This window comes from Suncus etruscus, chromosome 7 (assembly GCF_024139225.1).
Source record: "Suncus etruscus isolate mSunEtr1 chromosome 7, mSunEtr1.pri.cur, whole genome shotgun sequence".
Classification (NCBI taxonomy): Eukaryota; Metazoa; Chordata; class Mammalia; order Eulipotyphla; family Soricidae; genus Suncus; species Suncus etruscus.
The window spans coordinates 11,775,907-11,792,572 of NC_064854.1; the positions used below are offsets into that span (position 1 = coordinate 11,775,907).

The 16,666-nt window shown below is 39.0% G+C and overlaps 1 pseudogene; it reads right to left on the reverse strand.

Moving 5' to 3' along the window:
* Positions 1-13,015: 13,015 nt before the first annotated feature.
* On the reverse strand, positions 13,016-13,612 carry LOC126014180 (ras-related protein Rab-2A-like; annotated as a pseudogene).
* Between the last annotated feature and the right edge of the window lie 3,054 nt (positions 13,613-16,666).

Here is a 16,666-nt window from a genome sequence, read left to right on the forward strand (position 1 = left end):
GGGTGTGGACAGAGCCTGCAGGGTCGATCTGAGGGAACTCATTCAAGGGAGGCTTGGAGGGGGCGGAGCTCCATTGAATCCCAGAGAAAGGAGGGTGGATTGAGAGCTAGGCTCAATAGCGCCAGTAAACATTGTGGCCAGGAGTGGAACTGCACCGCTGACAGAAATAAGGAGCAGAAAAGGGACAAGACCCACTGCAGGAAGGCTGAACTCTAGGTAGCAAAGGGGAGGAGAAAGGGCTAGGTTCAACAAACTCACCCAACAGCCCCTCTAGAAACACCTTCAGGAAGGAGACCAAAGCAGGCCGAAATTAGAAGCCACAGCACTCCAAAACACACCATTAAATACAAAGAATTATGCGCAAATCAAGGAGATCCCTTATAACTGGAGACACCATGACAAGCCCTATCAAGTTTCCAAGTCCACCAAACGCACAGATCCAGGGGAAGAAGACCTAAAAGCGGTCATGAGGAAGGAAATGCAAGAATTACTAAAACAAATGAAAGAAACCCTAGCAACCGAGTATAAGAAATCCATGGACGAACGAATCAGCCAAATTAAAGAAGAAATGTCAAAGAACATGAGAGATTCCATACAAAAAGAAGTGAAGGATTTAAAAGACAAAGTAGCAAGCCTTACGAATAGAAACAGAGTTGGAGAAGCACATCGAAGAACTCGAAGGAAAACTGCAATCAAAAAATGATAAAGAAACCAACAAAGAAATAAAAGGCAAAGCACTGGAAGGAAAAATCCAATATCTAATGAACAAGGACAAAAGAAACAATCTAAGAATTGTGGGTATACCAGAAGGGGAGGAAATAGGGAAGGGGGAAGAACAGGTGGTCAGGGAGATAATAACAGAGAACTTTCCCACCCTCTGGAAAGACAATTCAGGACAAATCCAAGAAGTCAAGAGAGTCCCTAATAAACCCACACCAAGACACATAATAATCCAAATGGCAAAAAACAAAGAGAAAGAGGAACTCCTGAAAGCAATAAGGGAGAAAAAAAACCTCAAGTACAAAGGAAAGGACATAAGAATCAAACCAGATCTCCCATTTGAAATAATTCAAGCAAGAAGACAGTGGAATGACATATTTAAACGACTGAATGAAAGAAATTTCCAACCCAGGGTCCAATACCCAGCAAAACTATCATTCATATGGGAGGGCAGACTAAAAACATTCTCAAACATGAACAAACTTGAACTATTTGTGCAAACTAAGCCGATCCTAAGCGACTTACTCAGAGACAAATTACACAATCCAAACCCCCGATTGTAACAACAACCACTCCACACAATACAACTGCACAACAGTCCTCTCTATCAATAATTTCCCTAAATGTAAACGGACTAAACTCTCCAATTAAAAGACACATAGTAGAGAACTGGGTTAGGAAAAATAAACTGGACTTCTGCTGTCTGCAAGAAACACACCTACAGTTACAGGATAAGCACAGGCTTAGAATAAAAGGTTGGAAAGTAATTATTCAGGCCAATGGAAAACAAAAAAGAGCAGGGACAGCCATTCTTATATCAGACCAAATTGTATTCAACCTCAAGAAAGTGATCAGAGACAAAGAGGGTCACTACTTACTGATCAGGGGAACATTAGATCAAGATACACTAACCCTGGTCAATATCTATGCACCTAATGTAGAGTCACCAAAATATGTGAGGCAACTACTGGCAAACCTGGAGAAACACATGAAGGGAATTGTGATAATAGTAGGGGAACTCAATACTCCACTATCACCACTGGACAGATCCTCCAAACAGAAAAATAGCAAAGAAATAAGAGCTCTAAATGAAAAATTAGAAGATTTAGGGCTAATAGACTTATATAGAGCCCTCCACCCCCAGAAAGTAGAATATACATTTTTCTCAAACCCACATGGAACCTTCTCCAGAATAGACCATGTCTTAGGATACAAAGCCAACTTATATAAGTCCACAAAGGTAAGGATCATTAGAAGTACCCTTTCAGATCACTATGCAACAGAGCTTATAATTGATGTCAAGAAGAAGCAATGGAGGAAAACTAATACCTGGAGATTAAACAACATGCTGCTTAACAACAGCTGGATCAAAGAACAACTCAAGGAAGAAATAAAAAGATTCCTTGAGACGAATGACAATGAAGAAACAACATGTCAAAATTTATGGGACACAGCAAAAGCAGTAATTAGGGGGAAACTCATAGCAATACAGGCCTATGTCAAGAAACAGGAAAATAACAAAACCAACAGTTTAAAAGATCACCTCAAAGAATTGGAACAACAGCAACAGAGAAATCCAACCACAACCAGAAGGCAAGAAATAATAAAAACCAGAGCAGAAATAAACAACATAGAAACTAAGAAAACAATACAAAAAATTAATGAGACCAGGAGTTGGTTTTTCGAAAAAATAAACAAGATAGACAAGCCATTGGCAAAACTCACCAAAAAAAAAAAGAGGGAAAACACCCAAATCACTAGGATCACGAAAGAAAGGGGAGAGATTACAACAGAACCCCAAGAAATACAACATATCATGAGATCATATTATGAACAACTTTATTCAACTAGGCTAGAGAACCCACTAGAAATCAACAGATTCTTGGACAAGCACCCTCTTCCAAGACTGGAAAAGGAAGACCTAGAAACTCTAAACAGTCCAATCACTTCAGAGGAAATTGAAGACGTAATTAAAAAACTCCCTAAGAACAAATGCCCAGGCCCAGATGGATTTACAGGTGAATTCTATCAAACATTTCAAGAAGACTTATTACCACTGTTCCATAGGCTTTTCCAAACCATAGAAAAAACAGGAATCCTCCCCAACTCCTTTTATGAGGCTAATATCACACTCATTCCCAAAGAAGGCAAAGACACCACCAAAAAAGAAAACTACAAACCAATCTCACTAATGAACATAGATGCAAAGATACTCAACAAAATCTTAGCAAACCGAATCCAACACTTCATCAAAAAGATCATACATCACGATCAAGTGGGATTCATACCAGGAATGCAAGGTTGGTTCAACGTACGCAAATCAATAAACATGATACATCACATTAACAACATGAAAGACAAAAACCACATGATCATATCAATCGATGCCGAGAAGGCGTTTGACAAAATCCAACATCCTTTCATGTTAAAGACACTCAGCAAAATAGGGTTAGAAGGCACCTTCCTTAAGATAGTTACAGCTATTTATGAAAAGCCTACAGCCAACATTATACTTAATGGCGAGAAACTAGAAGCATTCCCACTAAGGTCAGGAACTAGGCAAGGCTGTCCACTCTCTCCACTCTTATTCAATATAACCTTAGAAGTCCTAGCAATAGCAATCCGACAAGAGAAGGGAATCAAAGGAATTCAAGTAGGGAAAGAGGAACACAAGCTATCTCTATTTGCCGACGATATGATGATATACATCAAAAACCCTAAAGAGTCCACAGAAAAACTTCTAGAAACAATCAACCAATACAGCAAAGTGGCTGGATACAAAGTCAATACACAAAAGACAGTAGCGTTTTTATATACAAACAATGAAGTTGAGGAGAGAGAGATTAAAAATACAATCCCATTTAAGATAGTATCAAAAAATATCAAATATCTAGGAATCAACCTTACAAGAGAAGTGAAAGACCTATATCAGGGAAACTTCAAAACACTTCAGAAAGAAATTGAAGAAGATCTAAAGAAATGGAAGAACATCCCATCCTCATGGATAGGTAGAATTAACATAGTCAAAATGACTATCTTACCCAAACTGCTATATAGATTTAATGCAATCCCTATCCAAATCCAGGCACAATTCTTTAAAGAAATAGAACAATCAATTACAAAATTCATCTGGAACCACAAAAGACCCAGGATAGCCAAACACATACTGAAAAATGAGAAGTTGGGAGGCATCTCCTTACCTAACTTGAAACTATACTATAATGCCATAGTAATTAAAACAGCATGGTACTGGAACAGAGACAGGACCTCAGACCAGTGGATCAGAACAGAATTCCCAGACATAAACCCTCAGATATACAGCCAACTAATATTTGATAAAAGAGGCAAGAATATGAAATGGAACAAAGAAAGCCTATTCAACAAATGGTGTTGGTACAACTGGAAACTCACATGTACGAAAGTGAAAATTGACCCATATCTCACTCCTTATACAAAAGTCAACTCAAAATGGATCAAAGACCTGGAAATTAGACCTGAATCTATAAAGTTTATCGAGAATAAAATAGGCAGAACACTCGAAGACCTTTATATCAAAAGGGTCTTTGAGAATGGAGCACCAAAGGCAAGAACGTTAGCATCAAATATAAACAAATGGGACTACATCAAACTAAAAAGCTTCTGCATGGCAAAAGAAACCCTACTTAACACAAGAAGACAGCTAACAGAATGGGAAAAAATCTTTTCACTTGATATATCAGATAAAGGGCTGATATCTAGAACATACAAAGCGCTCAGAAAGCTGAGCCCCTCAAAACCAAATAAAGCCATAAAAAAATGGGGAGATGAAATGAATAGACACTTCTCTGAGGAAGACAGAAGGATGGCCAACAAACACATGAAAACATGCTCACCTTCACTCATCATCAGGGAGATCCAAATCAAGACAACAATGAGATACCACCTCACACCAGTGAGGTTGGCTCACATCAAAAATAATGGAAACAACCTTTGTTGGCGAGGATGCGGTATGAAAGGAACTCTCATCCACTGCTGGTGGGAATGCCCCCTAGTCCAACATCTATGGAGAAAAGTCTGGAGAGTGCTCAAAGAACTCAGAATTGAGCTGCCATTTGACCCAGCAATTGCTCTCCTAGGCATATACCCCCAAGATGGAAGGTCATTCATTCCAAAATACGTATGCACCCCACTATTTATTGCAGCAATCAGTATAATAGCCAAATCTTGGAACCAACCTCGATGTCCAACAACAGATGAATGGATCATTAAGATGTGGTATTATATACAATGGAATATTACATGGCAGTTAGAAATGATACAATCACAGACTTTGCAGCAACGTGGATGGACCTAGATCATGTTATGTTAAACGAAGTAAGTCAGAAGACAAAAGAAAAATACAGAATGGTAGCACTATTCTGAAACACCTAGAACACATATTTTATACACAACTAATACTTAACAATCAAATAACAGGGTTTAACATGGTAGAAACTCCGAACACTGTAATAGTCAACATATACGTGGGAGCAGTGTCCAAAATACATGAAAAAGGAATAATGCAAAATTTTGATTACACAATATACCATAAAGAAAACAATAACAACAGAAACGGCAGCATAGAGAGAACAGGTAGGTAATCAGACTTCTACAACAAAGGCCCACAATAATCCCTTGGAGTTCGTATACAGGAACACAAGTATAGAACACCAAGGGAAATCACAGACTGCAATGGCAACATACCATAACACTACCTTTTAATGCCTTTATCTTACTATATTTTAAATAACCTCTCAGCTTTTCTGTCCACAGGCGCCCTTGGATACAAAGGGCAGACAAACTAAGGTGGCAATTCGGGATACCACACGGGATACCATACCTTGCATGCACTACGAGATGGCCACGAGAAAACTCTTTAACATACACTTTATCTCTAGGTAACACCTCCATTTAGGAATTGAAGCATGTGATCATTCAGATCATCGAAGCAGTACCTGAGATGTACAGACTTAAACCACAGGCTCTATTCTTCGAACACTTTTAATCAAACCAGCATTCCCTTGCTATTCTCTCCTCTCTTACTACTTTTCTTTTCTTTTTTTTTTCTCTATTCTGCTTATTACTTTTTTCCCTTTCATTTCCCCTTTTCTCTCTAAGGTATTTTCTCTTTTCTCTTTCTTCATACCCTTCCCATATACCTTCCCCTTTCTCCCCTCCTGAAATCCAACTATCCCTTTACCCCTCAATCCCATCCAGATCTTCCACCATATTAAAATTTTTCACCCTCAGTCCTTATTCTATTAGGCATCAAGATCGACCTCCTACTCAATGAACCAGTACCCTGCACCCAGGCGAAAATAAAAGAAAAAAGAAGAAAAAAAAAATATATATATATATATCTACCTTCAAATTCCCTCTTCTTTTTGAAAAATATTTTTGACTTGAAAATATTCACAAATAATTGCTATTCAGTGGGGCATATCTCCTTTTGAGTTTTCCAGCAAAGTATCACCCCTTTTAAAATAATTGATGAATATTATTGTCCAAAATAATTTACTCTTGGAGCCAGAGCTATAGCAGAGTGGGTTTGCATTGTTGTGGCCAATCCAGATTCAATACCTAGCATCCCATTTGATCCCTGAGCCTGCCAAGAGTAATTTCTGAGTGCAGGGTCAGGAGTAACTCCTGAGCACCATCAAGTGTGGCCAAATACAACAACAACAACAACAACAACAATAATAATAATTTAGCAAAAATTCAAAAAAGCTATGATTCTAGGAGGAAATCATTTTCTTTTAGATACATTCCTACTTCCAGCACAATGCCAGGGAAGTTGGGCAAGGAAAGAAGTCATAGAATAAGGGCCAGAGTGGTAGCACAGAGGGTAAGGCATTAGCCTTGCACGCGCCAGCCAAGGCTCAATCTCTGGCATCCCATATGGTCCCCTGAGCCTGCCAGGAGGTTTTATTTTTTTGAGTGCAGAGTCGGGAGTAACCACTATGCATTGTCAGGTATGGTCCAAATTCCCTCAAAAAATTTATAGAATAGTCTCTATTCACAAGTGACATGATTTTTTAACCTTTATTTGTAAACAAATATACAAATTAAAAAAGAAATAACATGAATAATTCCATGCTAGTCTATTTAAATATTTACATAAAATAGATAAATCCTGGGGCCGGGTGGTGGCGCTAGAGGTAAGGTGCCTGCCTTGCCTGTGCTAACCTTGGACGAACCGCGGTTCGATTCCCCGGTGTCCCATATGGTCCCCCAAGCCAGGAGCGACTTCTGAGACCATAGCCAGGAGTAACCCCTGAGCGTCACTGGGTGTGGCCCAAAAACCAAAAAAAAAAAAAAAGATAAATCCTACAATATACAATTTAGTAAAAATCAGAAGAAGCCTATAAAAATATAAATCTAACTTTTATTCTGAAAAACAATGTTGACTTTATGTTAGAAAATATTATATTGCAGATAATTATTAAATACCTGGATTAGGGACCGGAGAGATAGCATAGAGGTAAGGCATTTGCCTTTCATGCAGAAGGACGGTGGTTCAAATCCCAGCTTCTCATATGATCCCCTGTGCCTGCCAGGGGCGATTTCTGAGCATAGAGCCAGGAGTAACCCCTGAGCACTGCCAGGTGTGACCCAAAAAACAAACAACAACAACAACAAATAGTTATTTCACTTGACTTTACATTTGGGGGCCGGAGAGATAGCACAGTGGCGTTTGCCTTGCAAGCAGCATATCCCAGGACTAAGGTGGTTGGTTTGAATCCCAGTGTCCCATGTGGTCCCCAGTGCCTGCCAGGAGTAACCCTGTGGGCCGCCAGGTGTGCCCCCCCCCAAAAAAAAGGAAAAAAAAGAAAATACCTGAATTAATAAGTAAAAGGTTGTAATTTAAAAACTGAATTAAGTAACTGAAGCAGGAGCTGGCAAGGTGGCGCTAGAGGTAAGGTGTCTGCCTTGCAAGCGCTAGCCAAGGAAGGACCTCGGTTCGATTCCCCGGCATCCCATATGGTTCCCCCTCTTCCCCGAGCCAGGGGGAATTTCTGAGTGCTTAGCCAGGAGTAACCACTGAGCATCAAACGGGTGTGGCCTGAAAAAAAAAAGTAACTGAAGCGATTGCACTGCGGTAGGGCATTTGCCATGCATGCAGCTGATCTGGGACGATCCAGGGTTTGATCCCTGCATCCCATATGGTCCCCAATCCTGCCAGGAGCAATTTCTGTGCTCAGAACCAGGAGTAACCCCTTAATGCTGCTGAGAGTGGCCCAAAAACAAAACAAAAATTAGATTAAGAATATTAGCTAATTGGTGCACAGCATTCAATATAAATTAAATGTTAATTCACTATTGCAATTCACTTAGCAAGTTAGGAATAAACAGACCTTTCTTGATGTGATAAGGAGCAACCATAAGTAACATGAGTGTTCGTCATTCTTAAGAGAAGTTTGTCTTCTTTGAAAAAAAGTCCATTAATGCTTCTTGCAAAACTGATTTCGGGCCCGGAGAGATAGCACAGCGGCGTTTGCCTTGCAAGCAGCCGATCCAGGACCAAAGGTGGTTGGTTTGAATCCCGGTGTCCCATATGGTCCCCCGGGCCTGCCAGGAGCTATTTCTGAGCAGACAGCCAGGAGTAACCCCTGAGCACCACCGGGTGTGACCCAAAAACCAAAAAAAAAAAAAAACAAACTGATTTCAAGACTGTTGTTCCCTTGAAGTTTTATAAGTGACATGATTTTTAATCAAACATTCTAAAACTCCACCAAAATGGTTAGAATTAACAAATTTAGTAAAGTAAAATATAAAATTTTATAATATAGAAAGATAAAATTAGTACATTTCTATATACTACATAAAATATCTGAGAGAGAAAATTTAAATAATTTTCCTTAAGTTGGATCAAAATTAATAAAGATATGTAGAAATAAACTTACCAAGGAAATAAAAAGACTATACATTAAAAATTATGTTTGGTGAAATAAATTGAAGACATACAAAAGTAGAAAGACATTTCATTTATGGATAGGACAATTTATATTGTTATAATATCCATATTTCCCAAACTATATATAGCTTCAATACAATTTCTTTATCACTATTACAATAACATTTTTTATAGAAATAGAATGCTAAAATTTCTATGGAATCACAAAAAAATCCTTAATGGTCAAAATATCCTAAAATAAAGACCAAAGCATGGAGCCATCATGACTCATGATTTTAAACTGTATGCAAAAGCTAAAGTAACCAATACAAAATGGTGCTGGCATAAAAATAAATATATGTACCCAATGGAACAGAATCAACTAATATCTGATGAGGAAAACAAATTAAGAGACGCTAGGATAATCTCACAGTAAGTGGTTATGGTTAAAATTAGATAATCACTGGTAGAAAAACGCTGTTAGCCCAGCATTCTAATAAGGAGTAGAATATGCATGATGTTTTAAATAGGAAAGATGTTGGAATGGTAATTTTCCAAAGGCCTGTGCCACCCAAATTTGGCACTAAACAAATTTGGTAATTTCTTGGATTTGTTGTGACAATTGTAGAATATAGTGGTGTGGGAAGGTATTACTTTTACTATAGAAATAAGCTATGCTTAGTAGCTAATGAAGTTGGAAGTGTTTCATTGGTCTCAGATTTCTATGGTTCCAACTGTTTGCAAGTACCAAAGGGTCTTAAACTTCACTGTTCTCAATTTTGAGGTGTTTGACATCTTTAGCACATAAACTACTTTGGCAAAACATATAAACATCCCAGTATTGTTTATAAGTATATCCTATATCCATGTGCAATATGATCCGATGATATTAAAAATATGTTTAAGGTAGCCACTGATAAAGATGTTATCCTGCTAAGAGAGAGAGCACAAATGAGCTAGTCTGTGTAGAAGTTCAAAGATGTTTGCTTAAGAAAATTCTAGAATGTTATGGCTGTTGAATTTGCCCACATCTTCTATCTCTTTCCATAAGAGGCCAAATTTTCTGATTTCTTTCCATGTAGTTAGTTGTGCACCACATTTATCTTTGCTGTTCTCCTATCTCAAAAGTTGGCCTGTTTCTTACACCAATCACATGTACATAAACAAAAGCAAAGCTCAAAATTAATTCAAGACCTGAGCATAAGGCTTGGAACTGTAAAATACCTAGAAGAAAATGTAGAGCCATGGGTCTCAAACTCAATTTACCTGGGGGCCACAGGAGGCAAAGTCGGGGTGATCCTTGAGTGCAAAGTCAGTGGTAAGCCTTGAACATTGGGGGGTGTGACCCAAACAACTAAAACAAAACAAAACAAGATTTCTCTAGGGCAGGGCCACAAAATGTTGTACGGAGGACTGTAAACGGCCTGCGGGCCACGAGTTTGAGACCCCTGAAAACACTGGTCTTGGCAGCCATTTTTAGGAAACAACACCAAATGCACACACCACAAAATTTTTTAAAATAGGGGGACAAGGAGATAGTGCAGGGTTCAGGAGTATATGCAGAACTCCAGTTCCATCCCCGGCACTGAATGGCATGCTCCAAGCATGGTCAGGTGCGTCCCTTCTAATCCTTGGTACAACATGGTTTGAACAGCACTACATCCTTGGATATTAGCATTAAACCCTCTAACCCAGCTTACTGAGTAATGCCAGAGAAGCCATCAGACTCCCAGAATACTGATTGAGAGTATCCCCCCCAAAAGAAATTATAAAAGAAAGACACATAGTGACTTGGCTTAGGTTTCAGATGATCAGTTATCAGCCATTCACGCCTGAACCTTGGATCCTGTGGCATGAAATTGAGTCCTCTGCAGATATATTCAGGGTCCCCAAATATCTCCCAAATTGAAAGACCAACTCCCATTCTTCCACCCCCCCTTCTCGGGGAGACCTTGGCAATAATCGTCAGCAATGAATGATCCAGACAAAGAGATTTGGCCAAAAGTTTGGCCAAAAGACACTAATCCTCCCTGGTTTCCTCTCTCTCCTCTCTCCTCTCTCCTCACCCTTCCCCCCGCCTCTCTCCAACTGCCTCTCTCCAACCGCCTCTGTCCAACAGCCTCTGCCCAACTGTCTCCTTTGACCTCCCCTCCAAGATCCTTTATTTCTTACTCAATCGCCCCCACCTGGAAAGTTCAGGTGGGACGACAAAGAACAAATAGAATAAATACAATACATAAAATGAATACAAAAATACTCTACAGATCCCATCTATGGAACCAGCACCGTTTTCTGCACCAGCACCAGGAATCGGACTTCTACTATGGAAGCCCCTAATGCTGCCCTGGCACTGACTTGCTCCAGAGAGGGTTCATATGACATCCTGATCACTTGGAAACAGCAACAACTTGCTTTCAGAGCAGGTTTCCCTGCATTGCCACCTAACGGTAAGACTAAACCAGAAGACACTTCAGGACACCCTGACTTCAACATAGGATCTGTGCAAAAACCAAGATCTCTAATTATAGAAACCTGGCTACAACAACCATGATTGAAAAGAACTTTTACTGAGATCACAAAGAAATATTTTTATACATAGAATTTTATTTTGCACTGCTATAACAATTTCATTATAGACCAAGGGAGAAAAAGTAAAAAAAGAAAAGAAAAGAAAGAAAGAAAAAGGATAAAACCACCACACTTAGTAAAAAAAAATTTTTTTAATTTTTATTGTGGCCAAAGTGAATTACAAATATTAAACAGTGATATTTAAGGTACACAGTGACAATAAATGAAGGTCTTTCCATTACCAGTGTTGTCCTCCCTTCATCCCTGTTCCAAGCATATATCCTTTATCTCCCTCCTTTATCCCCCAGAATGCTAGTGTAACTAAAAGCATATAAGTTAACACTAATGTAAACTTTTTTTTTTTTGCAGTTCCAGATATTTTTACTAGTAGTTTCTTAAAGGTTTAGAGTCAAAGGAGCACTGTAAAAACAGTGTTAGAGTGGCAATTATTGTTTGCATGGGCTACACACAGTAAAATTACTAGAGCTTTTCTACTTTTTAACAGGATATTCCATCTGGTGGATTTATTGTCATATTCCCTTCAAAACAGACAAGATGCTTAACATTTTAAAGATTATAGGTTGCCACTGAAAGAAAAATTTTACATAGTCACTGTACATCAAAGTTGAAAAACTGTCCTGCATGAAAATAGAAATTATGTGAGTAAAAGAAATAAAACATCATTGTTAAAGGAAGGGTCAAATTCCTCGTAATGTGCCATCTAAATGGACATTCATTCTTGGAGTCAGTTGGAGGGAGTTCTTGCTTCCACCCTTTCTACTCATTATACTGTGTTTTTTACCTAACAATGTACATTAAGGCAAACAAATCCTTTTCTCAAGGATCTTAAGAGGTTTTAAAATAATAGTTGACAAATAGCAAACTTTTGGCATTAAAACAGATGAATACATGCATAGTCTTTAGTAATATACATTAAGCGTAGTTTTCTTGGATTAGTGACAAGAAAAGATGAACATACTTGCTAACAATGTCAAAAAGTTTAAAATTCGGGGGCCGGGCGGTGGCGCTGGAGGTAAGGTGCCTGCCTTGCTTGCGCTAGCCTAGGACGGACCGCGGTTCGATCCCCCGGCGTCCCATATGGTCCCCCAAGAAGCCAGGAGCAACTTCTGAGCGCATAGCCAGGAGTAACCCCTGAGCGTCACAGGGTGTGGCCCAAAAACCAAAAAAAAACAAAAAAAAAAACAAAAAAAAAAAAGTTTAAAATTCAGTGTCCAAGCAATTCCTAACAAAGTTTTTGTAGCTTTAAGCTCTAAAACAGTATAGAATTTATGCAAATGCATTAAAGAAGTCAAGCTTGGCAAATTACACCCAAGCAGGTTATTAAACTATATATACAGAAAGTAAATGATAAATACAGAATTCAAAGAGTCCTTCTGTTTTTCCTTAGAGCCTTGAAGATCAACAAACTTGTTGAGGATAGTTCTATAATAGTAAACATTAGGGAACCACAGGTGTTGGGAAATACCTAGCTATACAAACCCATTTAAAATACTCCAGATGACTTTGTAGTGTTTAATACAATTCAGTTTGTAGGTAAAGGCACAAGACAACATTTAACAAAAGTAATCACGTCAATTGATCTAGAAATCAAATGCAAATAGGTATGAATACAATCTCCAAAATCTGCTTTTTTTTTTAAGTGAACATTAACCGTTATTCAAAGTTATACAAGAATTTGAAGGATTAAAGTCTCTGTGACATAAAGCCATTTCGAATAGTTTCATGTGCACCTAAGCAGGAGTGAAAGAATAGGTGAGTAGGCCCCATCTGGGTAGCAAGACAGTAAAAGTGGACTCAACAGCAGCCTCCTTGATTGCTTGCATGTGTGGCATTAGTAGCAGCGTGTTGAGGGCCAATTTGAATGCCATTTGCCTCATTATTAATGTCAAAGACTCCTTGAAATTTTTCATAAATTTCGTTTGCTGTTTTGATAAACGCCTCTTCTATATTAGAAGCAGTCTTAGCAGAAGTTTCCATGAAGATAAGACCATGCTCTTGTGCAAAAGCTTCACCTTCCTCTTTTTTTACTTCTCTTCTAGATTCTAAATCACTTTCATTTCCAATAAGCATAATGACCATGTTGGAATTGGAATGCTGGCAGACATCTTCTAACCAGGTTGTCAAGTGGTTGAATGTATCTCTCCTTGTAATATCAAACACTAGTAAAGCTCCTGCTGCACCTCTGTAATATGAACTCATGATGGAACAAAAAGACTCTTATTCTGCCGTGTCCCATATCTGGAGTTTTATCTATTTTCCATCAATAGTTATCATCCAAGCACTGAATTCCATACCAATAGTAAGGTCATTCACTGACTGAAACCTCTTGTCCATGAACTGTAACAATAAGCATGATTTACCAACACCAGTGTTGCTTATAATAATGTACATGGCCACAGCCTCTCTTTGTGCCAACACAAAGAAAGATTTTTTGTTTGTTGTTTGTTTTGGGGGGCCACACCCATTTGATGCTCAGGGGTTACTCCTGACTACACGCTCAGAAATTGCTTGGGGGGACTATATAGGACGCTGGGGGATCAAACCACAGTCCGTTCCTTGGCTAGCACTTGCAAGGCAGACACCTTACCTCCAGCGCCACCTCGCCGGCCCCCAAAGAAAGATTTTGAGGTTAGACAACTTAGCATGCCCAGAGTCTGTAGTTGGTCTTATGGCTCCATAGGTAGGGTCTCCATGATTTTAGGCCATCTTTTTCCCCATCTTTTGCTATACCTATGTAGGGAAAAATAACTGCAACATATCCCTTTTTTTCTTTTCTTTCCTTTTTTAATTTTTTTAATTTTATATATTTTAAATAGGGGCTCCTACCTTTTTTTATAGAACCTTGAGACACAGCTTCCTTTATTTTACCACATATTCCTGCATTCTTCTATACAGCTAAGAAGAAAAGAAAAAAGAAAGACTGGGGTCCAAGGGCCAAGTGGTCCCAGATGCATTAGTGGAGGAAAAAAAATAAGGACAGAAATAAGTATCCACGCCAAAGTCAATGACAATAGAATCAAGAGACCTAAACTTAAACAATATAAACTTAGTGTGTCTGATATACAGGCAGGCCTTAGAGACAGAGGATGGTGGTATGGTGTTGTGTATGTAAAGATTTCAATGGGATTATTATGTTACTGACCCTACCCTGATCTGTGATTGTGTCCTACTACCCTGGGGTGTGACCTGACATTCTGTTCCCACCCAAGGGTGGCACCTGATTCTGCTCTCACCATTGGGTGGTACCTGATCCCACCATTGGGTAGTACCTGATTCTGGGATATAAAACAAGGGTCTGTGAAAGGTGAAGGGCTTTTTTCCTGGGGCCTATTCTCGGGCCTTTTGGCTTCAGCCTCTTCACGGAATAAAGAGCTGTTTTCTTCGGAAGCCTGATTGCCTGTTGGTTTTTTTCCCACCACATTCACCTCAGAACCGCCAGCTGAACAGGGTAACAGATGCGTGGTCTGAGCTGGAGGAAAAAGGCCTCATCCTCCACCCTCCATCAGTCAACCACATCAAGGACTGACTTGCAACATTATGGCGCCCAAACAGGCTGAATCTGGACCCTCAATAACTGTAAGTGAAATGCTTTATTGGAAATTTCCTCTACTGACTATTTGATGGTTTCTCTGGTTAGTCATGTAGATTCTACCACCTTCTTGCATACGCATTGATTCTCTATAATTCAATTGGATTATTCCATTTTGTTTTAAACTACTTGGTTTGGATCTAAGGAAAGTCACTGTTGTTGGATGGTTGTGGTCTATATTTAAAATGGAAATTTATAGTCCAATGCTTGCCTCTCCTGCATTTTTTTCTAGTAGTCATAGTTTGTGAAATTTCTGTGTTGGCTAATGTTGTTATTGTGAGCATAGGTATTGGCTGGTATTTTGGAAATAGAACATGTAGAAATAGTGAGGCTAAAACCAGTATGGATAACAAGGAAATCTTTCCAAAGAAAATTCAGACCAAGGTGCAGGCTGACGAATCCAGCCCCACCATCAAAAATATAGGCATTTTTCCTGGAAGAAAAACAACTCAGACTAATAATCCGAATCCAAACCTTAACACGAATGACCAACCTCCAGTGCTAACTCCACAAATGAAGCCTGATTCTAGTGAATCGCATGACAGTGACTCAAACAATAATCAACCTCTGGTGCTAACTCCACGAGTGAGGCTTGATTCTATTCACAAAATTGAATTGCACTACAGTGCAGATTCAGACAATGAACCACACACACAGCCTCAGAGATCTATTCAGAGTAATTTTGTTAATCCAGCCTCATCCCCTTTACATGGGGTAAATGTTTCTAACTATGTACCCCTTCAGATGGAAGAATTAGATCGGTTTAGAAAAGCATGTAAAGAGTATGGCTCAACATCACCATACAGTGTGAAGTTACTAAAACTTTGGAGTCATACTCATCTTGGACTTTATATGACTTTAAAACAATCGCTAATATATGCCTGTAGTCTAAACAGTAAACGGAATGGGAAATGTTCTATTCAGAAGGTGTAAAAGCCAAATTATATAGCCTGGATGGTACGAAAAGACAAGTGGCAGGGATTACTCTATTGTATGAATTATTGATGGCAGAAAATCAATTTGCAAATATTCAGACACAAGTGGCTTTACTAAAGAAATCTTAAATTTAATTAGAGATATTGCATTGTCTTCATGGGAAAAAAAATTGATTCTAACAGCATTGGTAGAGGAAATTTTTTAAAAATTACCCAAGGCCCTTATGAGCCATTTGTAGAGTTTGTGGGTAAGCTTAAAGATGTGCTGAAGTTACAAGTCAAAGATGAGGAGATGAGAAACTTCCTAATAAAATCTTTGGCTTATCATAATGCAAATTCGGCCTATAGATTAGTATTGAATACATTAAATGAAAAGGCACATGTGAATGATTTCCTCTATGCCTGTCAGAATGTCTATGGGGAACACCAACAGCCACCCCACTTAGACTCAGTACAACCTTTGCAGCTACCAAGGGAACAATGCCTTTTTACCCACGGGGACAAAGCCCTTCCCGAAAACCAGGTCTTTGCCCAAAATGCAAAAAGGGTCACCACTGGGCGAAAGATTGCAGATCCAGAAACCTCACTAATAATAAGTTAAGGAAAGGTTTCAACACAATCCGCAGAAGGCAAATCGTCTGCTACCATTGTGGAAAACGGGCACATCAAAAGGAATTCCCATCTTCTTTTAAATTCAGCTCCTCAAGGACACACATACATGATTCAGGGAAATACCCACAGAGCCTCCCCTCAGGCCCTTCAAAATCAGGGGCAAAATCCACAGACAATAATTCTTCCCAGCCCAGCCCAAGGAAATTCATCACAATTAGGGAATTGATTCACACTACATAGGAAGTGCCAGATCAGACATATTATGCCCAGAGGACATTACAATTTACCCAGGAGCATGCCCTTACATGT